Consider the following 15993-nt stretch of genomic DNA (forward strand, 5'->3'; position numbering starts at 1 on the left):
TGCTGTACTGCTCTTGTGTTATACCTGATTCTGAATTGCTTTAAGCTTGTCCTGAATGCTGAAATGGGAGAAGGAATTGAAGAAGGGATAAGACAGTTTCAAAGTGCTGTCAAAATCCCCGTACAACAGACTGAGAAACTGAAAATAGTGAGTAGGCAGTGGAGTAGGCTGTCCTTATCTTCTGAAGGCAAATTCTGTTCTCACTGATGTGTATGAGTATTGCCTTCAGTGGGTTTGCATCTGTATCTGTCATCCAAATTTCTTCTCTTAATTCTCCTTTGTTAAGTATATAAATTTATTAGGAGTATTAATTAGGCAATTTCTAAATACCATCTATAATATCTTTCACACGGATAAATGTGAAACTGCTTCTGTACGTTATATTTTCACTTTTTGCCATATAATTACATTATAAATGGCTGATTTGAAAGTGATCTTCATACATCTAGACAATGGTTTGTTGTGTTACACACATGCAGTGATATCTATCTTTGAAATAACTTTATGGTGAGTGTTGTAGACCAGAATTGTTCTGAATGATCTAGTGTTTACTGCTCAGTTGCACTGCACTAGCTGTGCTACTGACATCTCTTTGGAATGATTGCTTTTGCAGAAATTGCGACACTTCTTTAGTTGGATGAGTGTTTATGCTCAGATTTGCCTGCCTTCCTCCCCTCCATCCTACAAGTTGTACTAAAGCTTATTCAGTATAACAACTTAATGTTATGATTTTTTAATTAAAAACCCTTAAAATTCGGATCACAGATTTTTTTGTGTCGGTAAATCTGTTAATGAAGTTGAGAGCAGGAAAGTTAAGTGAATGAGAGCAAACTGCACTAGTAACTGAAATTGTAGTCTAGAGAGCTTTCTCTTGAAAGTATCTGTAGAGGCTACTACTATAGCTCTCATTTCAAGTGCTTCATACTTCACAAGAGCAACCTAATAACCTCTTGGAAGTGAGAAACCCTGAAGAATTGAGTACTTTGAAATCAGACAGAGTGCCTGATCCTTTCTATGAGCATTGATTAACATCTGCTTCACTGGAATTGCTGCTTGGCACCTCCCAGGATCAGGTTTACAGCTGACTGCTGCTGTTTACAATTGTCCTATCACAGCTTTTCACCTACATGGGTATCTGCAGACATCCTGCCTTGTTATCTTCACCCTAACAGACTCTAAACATAATAGCATCCTACGGGGATATAGTAGAACAGCAACACACCACACTTCCCTTTTGCTCACCAGCAACATTTTACAATAAACTACTAATCCTAAGCAAAATTTGAATAACAAATGAGTAATCTGAGTAGCATCTGAATAGTGGTAATAACACAAGTGAAACTAGTATAAAGGTTATTCCCATAGCTAATTCAAAGAAGGTGAAAATCCCATCCTTCTACACACACATGGGGGGATGGAGTTTGAATCTAGTGTTATACAGTTTCTGTCCTCTTGCCTTGAAATTGTGACAGCATTCACTTTGTTAGAAGAGTAAAGGGGCTGTTTGAAATTGAAGAAAACAAACATAAGCTTAAAATAATTTCTTCTCTTACCCTATTCAAAACCTGTCTTGGGGGTAATTCAGTTAACTGATATGATGTGTAGACTGGTATATCTTAAAATTTAGCTCTTTACAGATGATGTCATGACAACATATTTGTGTATAGTATCTAAAAACAAACGGATTAGAAAATTCTACTGTCATTCTGCTGTCAGTTTCAATTAGACTCAGAATCACAACTCTATACTTCTGCAGTACAAAAATGCAACAAATCGTATATTCATATAAATATATATATATATATATTCACTTTTATGCACACCCACACAATTACTTGTCATAATAAATGCTAAAACTCTAGGAACTGTCATGTGCTTTCATTCTAGCTAAATTCCTATCTTCAAATATGCTTCATGTATACCATAAAGTTTGATTAAATTAAGAGTAAATTCTAATTTTAATTATATTTACACATTTTTAATTACAATTATGTATTTACATGTTTATATGTATTTATATGTTTATTTGATCTAAATTAACACATCCGGTATAAATATATGTTGTATATATGTCTGTTTCTTCTCTCCCAACCTCCCGAATCAATATATTTAACTTAACATAGCATTAACTTCATTACTTTTCTTTGAGGCAGATAGTTTCCATCAACATTTCTTTAGTACTCAATCATAGATTGTAAACTGAGCAAAACACAGATGAGGAAAGCAGCAAAATTAACTTGTGACTATATGGCAAAGATTTCTGTTGCTTAAGGAAAGCTCCTGAAGAATCTGTTGTAGAATTCAATTTCCCTACTGACATCTCATTGAAATGATCGCTTTTGCAGAAATTGTGACACTTCTTTGGTTGGATGAGTGTTTCTGCTCCGATTTGCCTTCCTTCCTCCCCTCTATCCTATGAGTTGTACTAAAGCTTTTTCTTTATAACAACTTAATGTTACAATTTTTTAATTAAAAACCCTTAAAATTCAGATCACAGATTTTTGGGTAGCTTTCCTGAAGTAGCTTTATCTTACAATTCCTTCTCCAAAGGTTATTCTGTTTTCATGTACTAGTCTGGCCACATTTGGAAAGACGTTAAGAATACAGCAATCAGAAATACCGAAAGAAGCCACTTACCTTAATTTGACAGGTATCTAACTTGCAATGCACTCGTTTATCCAAGATTTCTCCTGTCCCCACAACGTTGAGATGCTGAAATTATTTTCTGCCCAGCAGTGTCCCATATGCTCCTGGCAGAGCTCTGGAGAGAGGGGAAGGAGCGTGCTCTGGTCACTCCCAGCTGCTTCACTGAGGCTTGGGCTCTTCTGAGCTCAATTAGTTCTAGATTGTTTGGCTAAATGGCAGCCACACTTCCTTCTATTCTTTCCCAACTTAGTTTTCCTGCCTCCAGTGGTGCTTTTTCCTTTCTTTGGGCTATAAATAGGCCTGCCACAACAGGGTCTGTAGCAGTAAGGAAGGCAGGAAATGCATTTAAACAAAGGAAAGATCTTGGGGGGGGGGTTGCCCCCCCCCTTAAAAATAAGCCGAAGAATTTGCTAAAGATTGCTCTGCGGGCACTGATTGCTTACATGAAACGAACGATTGTTCTGAAATGTTCTAGGATGTCGTCTTTTGTAATCTAAAAAAGAATGGCGATACGTAGTAATACTAGGCCTTTTGACCTCAGTTGCTTCACTAATTATCACTTTGCTTAAATGTGTAATTTTGATTAAAGCTTTGAGAAGCATGTGAGGGACTGGAGAGTTGAAAGAAATTTTTTCTTTGACTTAAAAAGAAAAAGATGGCTAGCATGTGTTCTAGGACAGCAAAATATGTCTTACAGGAGGTGCAGATCTTGCATGCTTACTTTAGTTTAAAATCATATTTTTTTCTTCAAAAGAGAATCATTGTTTCCTCAGACTAGTTTCTTCCTCAGTGAAAATTATCTGCAGTCTCAGCCCAGAGCATAAGACTTGGAAATGCTTAAGTAAACTAAATGCATACACATAGAGGGAAACTTGTACATGTATTCTGTCAGGAAGGCTGTGCAGCTATAGCTCTTGAATAGCTGAATCGTCAAATCCATTCATTGGAGCCAAAAAAAAAAAAACAAGCTTTTGATTGGTTTTGGGTGAGATTTCAGAAAAGGAACTTTCCAATTTTAATTAATTTTCAATTTACTAGGTTTTTAAATATATATATTGTATCCAAGGCCCTGTTAAAAAGATTAAACCATTTTCACATCATGATCAGTTAAGATGGTAATATGTAACCATATCTACCTGATTATCTGTTTTCCTTATTCCTACATCTTCTGCTGTCTGAGGCCTGAGAAACAGTACAACTTTCCTTCAATTTATAGAAATTAGGAAAACAGCTGTAAAAATGCTTTCTGCCCATCTTTACTGTGGTTGGCTTCATGTTCGAATAACACTGTGCTTTTGAAGATGGTTAAGATTGTGATGTGTAGTCTGAAATAGGTGATATTCTAAAGGGAAGGTAGAGATATGAGAGAGGTGTTGCTATGTGGAAAAGGGTTTTTTTCTTTTATTTGAGATTTGTAGGCAAGACTCGTGTGTGAATTCTGCTAAAAGTGATGGGAGGTAAGGATCTGAGACGTTTGAAGAATTTGGAAAATTTTAAACCCTTTGTTTCATATATATTAAATAGGCAACAACCATAACTGCTAGTATGGTGTCTTATATACGAATTTGCAAACTTCTGTAGTTCTAGGTAGACTAGATGCCAGAGGAACTTAAATAAAAATAAATAACATCTTCAGGAAAATGCCTGCCTGGTTGAGAACTTTACAAAGAGCCTGTTTCTCACGACACAAAACCTGCTTGTGCTAGTTTTGCTGATACCCTCTCTTTCAAAGACACTTTTTCTCAGTGTCAGTCAAAATATCTCCAAAGTGTTAAAAATATAATGCAGGGTTGAAGCAAGATTCCCCTCCCCTGGCAGCCTGACTTTGGATGCTTGCTAGAAATTTTCATCCCTCATGCAAGCTTTTTTGCTCCCACTTTTTGTAATCTTAAGGAGAAAGCCTTTCTTGAAAGGCCTGGTGAGGGATGCTTCAGGCTTCCACTTCAGAGTTTGCTTTGGAATCAAATAGCTGTGGAGCCACAAGAGAGCCAGGAACTGGGTGAGTTGTGAGGACAGATGCTTGTAAGATCCAATGACATTTTTCAGTGTCAAAGTAGAAGAGTTGTATTTGGTCTAACAATCCCATTTTTGCTAGTCTGTCTTGCACACTAGATGCTGGTACAACTATTGGCTGCAGGAGCAGCTGTGGAGTAGCACTTGGTGCCTGTATGCTGCAGGGAGACATCAGGTCCCTTGGAATTCAAAGCACCTGGTCTTCACAGCTCATTTACACTCTGCCCCTGAAATACATGCATGTGTGCTTGTGTTAAGGACATCATAAACTCATGTCAGCCTGTTCCTGTGGGGAGAATGATGGCTTCTTCTCTACAGGAAACTTTGGGTGAGCTATTGTATGGCACCATGAAAAAACTACTGCTTTGTGCTGGACTCTTCAGTTGGACTCTGCACAGGTCATTTTAATTTTTACCAAAAGTGAATCTAAATGGTTTGATACAGTTTGCCCCTTAGTGCTGATTCTTGTCTTGGTTCTAGCTTTACATCTGGCTTTTCACAGTTAGAATGATAAAAATGGTATCCAGATTTTCCCATTAAATTTGAATGTGGAAGCTTTTCAGAAAAGCATTCAAGATAATAGGCTGAAATATCTGAGTCTTCTCCTCTGCTCTTATACTGTCACTGCCACTGTGCCCTGCTGCTCTTTCCACTGGCATCAGTGGGCATGTGTTTGACATGAGGGTCCTATTCAGTGTGAGGAAGGCAGTATGATCTAGTTTGTGGTGTCTATAATTTATTAAATAGCTTGAATTAGTTACAGTATTGTTCCTGTTCCTCTTTCCCCCTCAGTTGCTTCCCTGGCCCCTACGTTTTACAGCACTGTCCAACATGTTGCAAGTAGTAACTTTTCGTGGTAAAGCTGTGTTGAGGAGGAAGCAATTTTTATGTTGTATGGCTCATCTTAGGCTACCTGACTTACGGCCGTGGAAATCACTTGTCTCAGAAGTATCAAGTGAATTACAAGGACACAGGTCTCCGTTTTGATTTCTGATCATGTTAAACAGATTACCAGATGGTGTCTCTGGACTGCAGTGCGGGCTGTGGGCCAGATCTCCAACTTCTACAAATAGGTGTTGCTTTGTCAACTTCAGTGAAGCGACGCTGATTTGAACTGTCTGGGGAAGCTGGCTCATTGGTTTTAATGGATCTGTGCCAGTTTATAACTGCTGAGGAACTATGAGTTTAAGGGTCTTTTTAAATTATAGCTTACTTTCAGTGTATAGAAAATGTAGTATATATAGAAAATGTATTGCTTCCCTCCTTTCCACCACTCAAGCAAACCATCAGAACAAAAATATCCCAGTGCATTTGCTACCTATAGCTGTGGGGCAAGCTAGAAAACAGTGCATTGTGAACCTAAAAACAAAAACAAAAAACCTGGGGTGAGGGGGGACGACTCAAGCTGTGAACCAGCATACACATAGAAAATACTGTGCCAGTCATCTGCCACATGTATTTGGGGTCTCATGAGGTGAGCACAGTTGCTCTCTGTAATCCCTCATGATATAAACTGCCTGTGTGTGTTTTGGATAGGTTATAGAAGGAGAACATGAATAGCAATATAATTTATTTTTCATGTTCTTCCTTACCAGAACACAATGTGCATCTTTTTTTTTTGTCTTCCTTCTTTGTATTCTGAACAGCAACATGCATTAAACCTGATGTCTGCATAATAGTGAAGATTAAATTAAAGCTTTATTTAGAAAATGTTGAAGATTTTAGTGCCTAAAACTTCTGTTGATCCCTATCTCTTCCCTGTGATTGATCTCTGTACAAACACCTAAGAGTTTAAAGTTTTCAGGGAGGTGATGAAAGCAGGAAGTGTTATCTCTCTGGTATTGGTGAGGAAATACAGTAACTTGCCAAAGGTCTCACAGGAAGTGATACTTTTATCGGGAAAGCTTGTTTTGCTTGTTGTTTCTGCTTTTCATCCTTTTCCTTACACTTCACTCATCTCCTCCCTTCTCAGTCACATCCTTGTCTTTGTATTCAAGATTCTTTGCATTCTACTTCTGTCCTGCTTAGTGTGCTCAATTCACTTTAACAGAGTTGATTTTTGCCTCCAGTCAGCTCACACTTTCATTTTATGTTTGTACTTTTGAAATTCCCAGGCAAGCTCTGTTCAGACTTGTGAGAAGCTGCTGTGAACAGCTGCAATATTACCTCATTATTCTTCTGCAAAGTTCTTCTTTGTCCCACTACCCTCCAGAAGTGTCAACAACATTGTTGCAGGGCTGTGCTGGAAATAATTTGTTCCAGGGAGGCAGAAGGAGCTATTTAAAATTTCAGCTGGTTCCTGAACTGTCAAAAACTGTCTCCAACAAGTTCTTTTCTTGGCAAGTCTGTGTTGCTCATCCTTGTGGGTGGCTCCTCTGCTCTCCTGACTTCTCAGGATCCGGTGTCAGAAATCCTCATTCCTGGTTGCATCCCTTGTCATTGATCCATGCTGGGCTGCTGCCCTCATGGCAGCAGTGTTCCTAGTATTCCTATTCCTAGTGTTATCTCATTATTTCTTTGCATACTTCCTCTATCTGCACCCATCCTATTTTCTCATTTCTCATTACCTTCTCATTTTATACCTCAGTTGAGAGAAAGCCTTTTTGCAGCACCTTGTACAATGAGGTACTGGGTTTTGACTGTTTTCCATGCACTAGGACTCAAAAGCATCAGTAATGGATAGAAGACTGGAGGCTTTATACTCCTGCACTTTAGTACTTAAAGTCCTCAGCCTTTAGATGCTCAATCTCAAAAACTCACTTTTCTGTGTTTGTGTGTATTTTAATGTAAATATTTTAACATTGAAGCTTCCAAGAAAAAAGTGAGAAAACATAGCAGAGATAAATTGCTTCCTCCTTTGTATATAACAAACTAATAAAAGAGCACTAATGTGTTGTACAGATAATGCATCTGTAGCAGAAAGACTTCTGGTATTCTGTAATCTGGGCACACACCTATGTAAATAAGGACGTGCAGAAAGAAACATCATAGAGATCAGTGTATGTCATTTTAAAAATTTAAAATTATAACATGTAAGAGAAAAGTCTGAAGCCCAAAATACTTTTCTTGCAAATACTGTCATCTCTTTTTATTTACCTCTTAAAGCCAGATGTAGACTGGGGGAAAAAAAATCTTTAGAAATTGCTGAAGTCCATCTGCTTTGCTGTTAGATTGACAGTTAGGTTCTCATTTACACCAGTTTCCCGCTGTTATACTTTATTGACCAAGATGAGATATTTTTCATTTACATTAGTGTGAGTTTATTCTTCGGTTGTTTCCTTTGCCAGTGTTTCAGAGGGCTTTGCTTTGCTAGCCAAGCTTTTCTGGATTTCAAGGTGTTTGCATTTCCGTGTTTGCCAGGACAGGGAAGTGGTTGAGTTGGCTGTTGCAAAGGAAATTAATTAACATCAACCTTTTGAAGCCGTTGTAGTGCAGGCTCCTTTGCTGTCATTTGAAGTAGGGCAGTTGAGTATTAAATGGCATTTTTGGTGTATCTGCAGCAACACAGCTCTATACTGGAGTCTGGGTCCTACTGACAAAGGTGTATTGTTTTGCTGGAGCAGTAAGTTGAGCGCCATAAATTATACTTGCACAGGGACTCCTTTCTAGCACATGCTGTTTGAAGGGGGCAACTGATTTGCACTTGCCCTGACATGATATCTTTTCACTGCCAAATCTCTGTTGTTTGCACCTGTCTTGGGAGCAGCTGACTGCCCTGGTCTCTCATGATCTTGCTTAAAGGAAGAGGAAGAGTTGCTCCACCATGGTTCCTGTCAGGTGTTGTGCTATCATGTCACCTCCTGGCTGCCAGGAACAGGGGCTTTCAGGGGCCCTGGGGGACAGGAATAGCAGCTTACACAGCGCAGCTCCTTAACCAGGAGACTTGTCCAAAGGGAAACTTCAAAGGAAAAAGGATTATGCTGTGGGTATCTGTTTTCTGGGGGTTGAAAGGTGTGTGTGTGTGTGTGTTTGTGATTTTTTTTTCCTGGATTCCTAGGAATAGTTCCACTGCTGTGAATGCTTTCTCTAGCTGCTTGACTTGCATGTAGGAGCTAGCTTTACATGAGCTAGACCAGCTGCTCACAGCCTGGGAGAGGAATTATGTTGTGTAGGGAGATTAAATGGTTTATTTTCAATCCATCAAGAAGATCCTCAGAGCTAGTCAGCTAGGCTTTTTAGGTGACAGCTTTTACCTTAGGCTAATAGATGTTTTAAAAATAGCCGTGTTAGCCTCTAATTGCTCTGCTGGAACCTTTGAACTTGTGGCATGTTGTTAATTGGTGATTGGGTTCAGACTTTTCAGTTGCCGCCATCAGCTGTGCTCTTCTGCGCCTGAGGCTTCACGTTTCTCATTTGGCACAACACTCCCATTGCAGAAACACAGATTGGGTTTTCCTGGAGCTGTTTACACTGTTTTCCTCTCGGAGCTGCAGCTTTGGTCATTGTTTCTGAAACTTGAAGGATGTAGCACTTCAGGTGCTGTGCTGACCTCTAGTGACAAAGGCTGGAGAAAAAATATCTTTGCTTGTAAAACCTGTGAACACTAAGCTTCCTCACAGCTCTCCTCCTGTTTCCTCTAGTTTTCATTCCAAACAAATTATAAGAACTTAGTCTACCCTCGTGTATTTTCAGGTCTTTCTGATATTTGCTCATATTTTTGAGCAGTTGTTGAACAACTGGTGCTGGATTCAGATCTTGTGGTGGTTGTGCAAAAGTTGAATTTGTTAACTTTTATTAATACACATCCATTTCTTAGGACAGAATCAAGCTGCTGATACTCCATCCATTTATGATGCTAAACTAAAATGTGTTAAAACTTAAACCCCCAAACCCAGATTTTTTAAAAAATCATTTGACTCTTATCTATCCTTTAATTACATTTTCATATGTTTTGTGTGGTCAGCAGGGAAGTTGGAAGGGTTCAGTGAGATATTAGTTGTTTTGAAACACAGAAATGATTTTTGTTAACAAATTTATCCAGCTGTATTAGATCCCTTTCAAAGGGTTTTTTTTTTCCTTGCAACTTTGAATATATATTTTTTTGAAGAAGTGTTAGGAAGTTGGGGTAGTTCTTTATACAGTATGAGCAAAATTACTTCCTGTGTGAGCCCACTGAAGCCAATGGAGTTGCACCAACATTAGAGGAGAAAATGTTAATGTGGTTAACTAATTAACTACGGTTAACTGTTAATTACACTTGTACAGAAGAAGGAAGAGAAGAGATAGTAGTGGAAAATATAGGGGAAATGAAACAGAAATTAAAAGAATAGGGGAACTACAGTGAGAGAGCTGCTGCAGGGGCCTTTTGTTTGGTCCACTCTGTAGGCTGACAGGACCTTGTGGTCTTTGCCCTTGAGTTTTTGTATGCTGCTGAGTCTCAAGGCGATGTTTTGAGTTAGGTATTTAGAGAGGGGAAATACCTACAGTGTTAGATTTTCAGGATCTGTCCTCCCTACAGTGCAGAATTGGTGACTACTGCACATTTATAACCTCTTTGTGTGGTAGAAATAAGTGTTTCTAGCAAACATGTAAACATAAAACAAGTTTTATTGGGTGAAGTAAGGGCCAGCTTGTCTGAAAACAATTATATGTGCCGTCAGGTGGAATAACACAATACCAGAACTTCTACCAGATCAAAAAATATTGGAAGGATTAATATATATGTCTGGATGCAGTTGTGTATTATTACATTCAATAGTGAAAGCTCAAAACTCTTCCTACCTACTTTGTCTTATATTCAGTATATTAAAATGAGCTAACATTGCAGTGAGTAATATTGCTAATATAGTTCCTGTTTTTTTTTTCTTTTCATTTTAAGGGTATTTTAAAAAAAATCTATTTTTCTTTAGCCTTTGGAAAATGACATCTAAGTGTGAGCAAACATGAATGTAAATTCCATCTTCGTTCAGTTCAATATTGTGCAAATCAAAGGGTTTCCCTTTCCTTGTTTTATTTTTGAAACTTCCTTTTTCTGTATTTGCTATTCAGCTCATTTTGGTGATGCTGCAGGTCAGAGAAAAATACTTTCACTGCTAAAAGCATGCTCCAAAATTCTTGCTTATATTAAAAGAAGGAAAATATACATGTTTTCACATCCTTCCAGGTAGTTTTGGGAAGAATACAAAGTTGTCATGGTGGTGGTATAGGCTTCTGTTTCTACGAGGAAAGAGAATGCTGTGAGATTGAGTGGTATTTATGACGGATGTTATCAATTTACTTTGGCAGAAGATTTTTCTAAGTACTGAGTGGTGGCTATCAGTTACATTGCATGCCAAACCTGTATTTAGACATTGAAAACTATTCTGGGGAGGCCAATACCGTAAGTGAACAGAAAGGCATGGGCGCATGGGATGCTGATGGTTTGGGTCATGAGCAAATGATAGGTATGGTGGAGGGAGACTGAACTCTTAAGCCGGACATACTCAGGCCCAGTGGGATGCACCCATGAGTGTGGGAGGAGCTTGACAATGTCCTTGCAAGGCTGTTCTCAATTATCTTTGAAAGGTCATGGCAATCGGGGGAGGTCCTTGAGGACTGAGTGAAAGGAAATATCTCCCCTATCTTCAAGAAGGGAAATCAGGAGGATCCAGGGAACTATAGGTGGATCAGCCTCACCTTGATCCCTGGAAATGTGCTGGAGTAAATAATCCTAGATACTGTTTCCAGACATGTGAAGGACAGGAAGGCGATCGGGAGTAGTCAGCATGGATTCGCAAAGGGGAAATTGTGCTTAACCAACCTGATAGCTTTCTGTGATGAGATGAGTAGCTTTAGATGAGGATCACCTTCAGAGCAGTGGATGTTGTTTACCTTGACTTCAGTAAGTTATCTTTTGATATTTCTCTCCAGACATCCTCATAGACAAGCTGCTGATGTATGTGCTAGGTTAGTGAGGTGGACTGAAAACTGCCTGACCTTCCAGGCTCGGAGGTTTGCAGTCAGCAGCATGAAGTCCAGCTGGAGTCAAGTCAGTAGCTGTGTCCTGCAGGGATTGATACTGGGGCCACATGAACCCTCAGCAAGTTTGCAGATGGTACAAAACTGGGAGCAATGGCTGATATACCAGGGGGTTGTGCTGCCATTCAGAGGGACCTTGACTGGCTGGAGAAATGGGCAGAGAGGAACCTCATGAAGCTCAGCACAGGGAACTGTGCCAAGTCCTGCACCTGGACAGGAATAATCTCAGGCACCGGTACAGGCTGGAGGCTAACCAGCTGGAGACCAGCTTTGCAGAGAAGAACTGGGAAGGGGTCCTGGTGGACAAGTTGAACATGAGCCAACAGTGTGCCCTTGTAGCAAAGAAGGCCATTGATGTCCTGAGCTGCATTAAGCAGCGTTGCCAGCAGGTCAAGAAAGATGATACTCCCCCTCTGCTCAGCAATGGTGAGACGGCACCTGAAGTACTGGGTGCAGCTTTGGGTTCCCCAGTATAAGAAAGGCATGGACCTCCTGGAGTGAGTCTAGGGCCGCAAAGGTGATGAAGGGACTGGAGTGCCTCTCTTATGAGGAGAGGCTGAGAGAGCTGGGTCTGTTTAGGCTGGAGAAATTAAGGCTCAGGTGGGATCTTATTAATGTTTATAAATATCTGATGAGAGAAGGGCCAGACTCTTCTAAGTGGTGTCCTGTGGTAGGACAAGAGGCAACAGGCATATGCTGAAACACAGGAATTTCCAGCTGAACATAAGAAAATCACTTCTTCACTGTGAAGGTGGTTGAACATTGGAACAGGTTGCTCCAAGAGGTTGTCTCCAGTATCTCCAGTCTTTGAGATACTCAAAACCCAACTGGACATTGTCCAGGCAATCTGCTCTAGCTGACCCTGCTTGAGCAGGTGGATTGGAGTAGGTAATCTCCAGAGGTATCTGCCAAGCTCAACTATTCTGTGATTCTGAGATAAGATGAAGCAGGAGTGCATAGAATGCCCTTGGGTAAAGGGTAGCTAATAAAACAGAAAGTGGGGAATGCCCTTGTGGCAGGAACGGGGCTGGATAGCTGCCTGCAGCTGGGAGGGGAAGTCTGTATCCTGAGAACAGAGCCCACTGACAAAGCAACAGGGACCATTTAGATGACAGAGAAGTTAAATTCAGTTTTAGCTGGAAACAGACCATCATCTGCTGGGGATCTTGGAAAAGGTCCTACTCACCCTTCCGAGCAGCTTTCTACTGGTTGAGAAGTGACAGAAATGAAACTTTTAATGTGAAAGAAAAAAAATCTGCTTAACTGTACTCAAAATTTTCCTGCCAGGGACATTCTTCATTAAACACACATGATGGGATTTTTCAAAAGAGCTTGGCACAGCCTTTGTTCTGCTCCCACTGGAATCTGTGGAAGTGCCACAGGTTTTCATGGGAGCAGAGCTAAATCAATATGGAGTGCTTTGGAAAATCCAGCCTAGAATGGATCCTGGCAGCATGACTAGATAGGGCTTGGAGGTGATGCTGAAATTGTCACGTAGAAATTTTCCATGCTGGCTAGCATATCCTCTCCCTTCCCTCAGTTCAGAGCTAATGGAAAGCAGAGTATAGTGAGGCATAACTTGAAGGGAAGGGAAAGTCAGCATAGAAAGAAATAAGAATATCCTAATTTTCTCCCTCCTCCCCATATTTTGTCAGAACAAATACTTTACAGCAGACTTCACTCTACCTGAGGTTACTGCATAACTCTCCAAGAGCTGGTTGAAGGCAAGGACAGTGCACGTAGTGCGTGTGACTCTGGTGCTCTCTAGGTGGGATACTGCTGGAGACTAATGGTGTGTGCCAGTGTGAGTGGGGGAGAGGCTGAATGGATTGTGCTCTATTTCCTTCAGAGCAAAAGGCATGTGTCTGGCACTTACTCGTATGTGAGAGAGAAAGAGAAAGGGGCCACATCCTCTCTTGTCAGGGTCCCTCCCTGATTTAAGGATAGGGAGCACAGGCCACTCTGTCAAGTCAGTCTTCTGTTATAATTTAGATTCAAAGTGAACTCTGGAGGCCTGCTTAAGGCAGGGTGAACTTCAAAGGTTGCTCAGCTGCTGCTGTGTGGAGGTACCTTCTCAGGCTGGCAGCTTGAGAGGGAGAGGAGCAGAATAATCACAGGTCTGAGACTGTAATCTGGGATAAACCAGCAGCCTGAAGGCTTCCATTAGGATGCCACAAAATTTGTTATTTTCTAGGAGTCTCTGAGCCAATACACATTCAGTCATTCAGTGATCTTGAAAGGAGATCTGTCGTGGCTGGCACTCTGGGTTTCTCTGGTTTATGTCTTTCTTGCCCTACCAGATAGTAAAATGAAGGCAGGTCTTCACAACGTAATCTGGTTTGAACAGATGTTTTCTTTTTGGCACACAGGCTCTCAGCCATAAAGGTGAGGGGGTTTCAAATTGTTTCACAGCTTGCTGTCCAACACAACCTGTGCCAGCTGTGATGGTGTTGTCCCAGAACAGCCTAAGTTTTCTAGCTCTTCTGCTGTAAGGCTGTTTCTGTAGGGAAATGCAGTGACTATAGCCCAGTCCTTGGCATTTTCCATAGGAGTATTGTTACTCTCTTACAAACTGTCGTCATCACTTATTGGGAAGTCTTCAGGACTGATTTTCTGCATTTATTCACTCTCTTTTTTTTTTTTTTTTTAATGTGTATTTTATTGTGCCTCTCTTTTGGATACATTACTTCTTAGCTTCCCTAGCTATGATCTGCAGATCTATTAGAAGCTGTATAAATACCGAATAGTTATCTCAAAAGTGAGCACTAGCCTCTGAGTCATTCATACAGCAGTCCATAGCTCCCTCGGATTTTTTGGTGTTAGCAGAGGCCCCAGTGCGTGTAAAAATCTCTTCAAAGTGGGTGGCATTAATAAAGAAAGAACAATACTGTAGTCTCTTCTAAAGTGCAGCAGTGGGGTTTATAAGTTCACTACGTGCCTTAAAGGAGTGCACTGTGGTTCAGTTGCTGGCCAGATCTGGCCCATGGCATGCTTTAACAGTCTGTCACCTTTCCTTTTCAGCAGTTAGGGAAGAGTGCCAGGGCCATCTGGATGTCACACAGGGGGCAGTGAGGACCTCCGAATGGGGATTCAGACCTCATCATTGCAGGGGTAGGATCACCATGAGCTAACAGGGCATGACAACCGCTTTGGAGCTCTTAGCATTTTAGGACTTCTTTTAATCAGGAATTTATTTGACTGTGATGGCAGTTGTCACTGACTAGCTGAGTGTTTGTGACAACTGCCCATTTTGTCTCTTGAATTCAAATAGTCTGTCCTGCTGTTTTCCCCCAAGACCCCCAAGAATGTTAGCGCTTGCTTTGAATACTGTTTTAAAACATGAGCTTTTTTTTTTTTAATTGAATCGCATCCCAACGTTGAAGTATCGTGTCTTTGTAACTGCAACTTTAGTGAGTCACTTCAATTCTGTAGTATCTCTGGTCTCATTAACATAGTAGTAGCATTATAACAGAACTAAGGATTTGATTCCAACATGTCAGCAATCTTACAACACCACTTATGTAGCAAGGAAATGGCTGGCTGGAAAAGTGTATTTTTTAAAGGGTCTGTTTAGATATAACAAAATATTGATGCCATTCGGCATAAATTGTAATCAGTTCCAGACTCTGCCACACTCAGAAACTTGAATTATGGAGTCATGCTTTATGATTTCTGTATTTTTAGAGTTCTCACCTAAACCACAGCTCTTGTAACAAGTAAAGGGTTACATCTGTGGTGGCCAATCCCTTGTCTTAATAGTGTTAAAGTATTTGCTTAACTGTGAATTGAAATTGTATTCCTGAGCCCTTGCAGCTTTTCAGGTGAAGTGCCTGAATTAGCTACGCTATACTGGAATGAAGTAGGTGGGCTCTGGGGGCTGAGTTCAGATGAGCTAAATATTTCACTTAATTCCTTGGGCTGTGGTTCCTTTGTCAAGGCATTTCTGAAGGCCTGGAGCCAGTCGACAGGACGTGCTTAGCACAGGGCTGGACATGGTGTTTGGGCTGTTCCGTATGTGGCTGTCTGTGTGTGTCTAGTTCTGTGCTGGCACCCACAGAGGCAGCCTAGCTGCCGTAGGTGCTGCCTAGATGTGTGGAGAGCAGCAGGGATGCAAAGAGATGGCTTTGGAGTTGCTCTACTGAGGGAAGAGATTCACCATGGAAAGCTGTAGGAAAGCAGGCTTCATTTTAGTTCTGTTGCTTACAGAACAGCTTGTTTTGGTTTTGTCTGTCTGAAATAACAAGAAGTAGGATGGTCAGCATGTATAGTGAGAATGATAAACTCCTGGGGTATTTTAAATTTGCTTTTTTAAAAAAATAAATCTAAACCAACAAGGAGCCAATCTTGTGGCTCAGAATTACATGTTCAGTATAGTGT

At 40.5% G+C, this 15993-nt stretch overlaps 1 protein-coding gene across 1 annotated transcript in view; it reads right to left on the reverse strand.

The window, feature by feature from the left end:
* The window catches only part of RASGRP3 (RAS guanyl releasing protein 3), a 69023-nt gene extending 66229 nt beyond the window's left edge, over positions 1 to 2794 (reverse strand). The window contains exon 1 of the mRNA XM_062573625.1: positions 2638 to 2794. The gene's annotated coding sequence lies outside the window, so the exon portion shown is untranslated. The remainder of the gene's footprint in view (positions 1 to 2637) is intronic.
* Positions 2795 to 15993: the final 13199 nt, after the last annotated feature.

Source organism: Rhea pennata, chromosome 3 (assembly GCF_028389875.1).
Source record: "Rhea pennata isolate bPtePen1 chromosome 3, bPtePen1.pri, whole genome shotgun sequence".
Classification (NCBI taxonomy): Eukaryota; Metazoa; Chordata; class Aves; order Rheiformes; family Rheidae; genus Rhea; species Rhea pennata.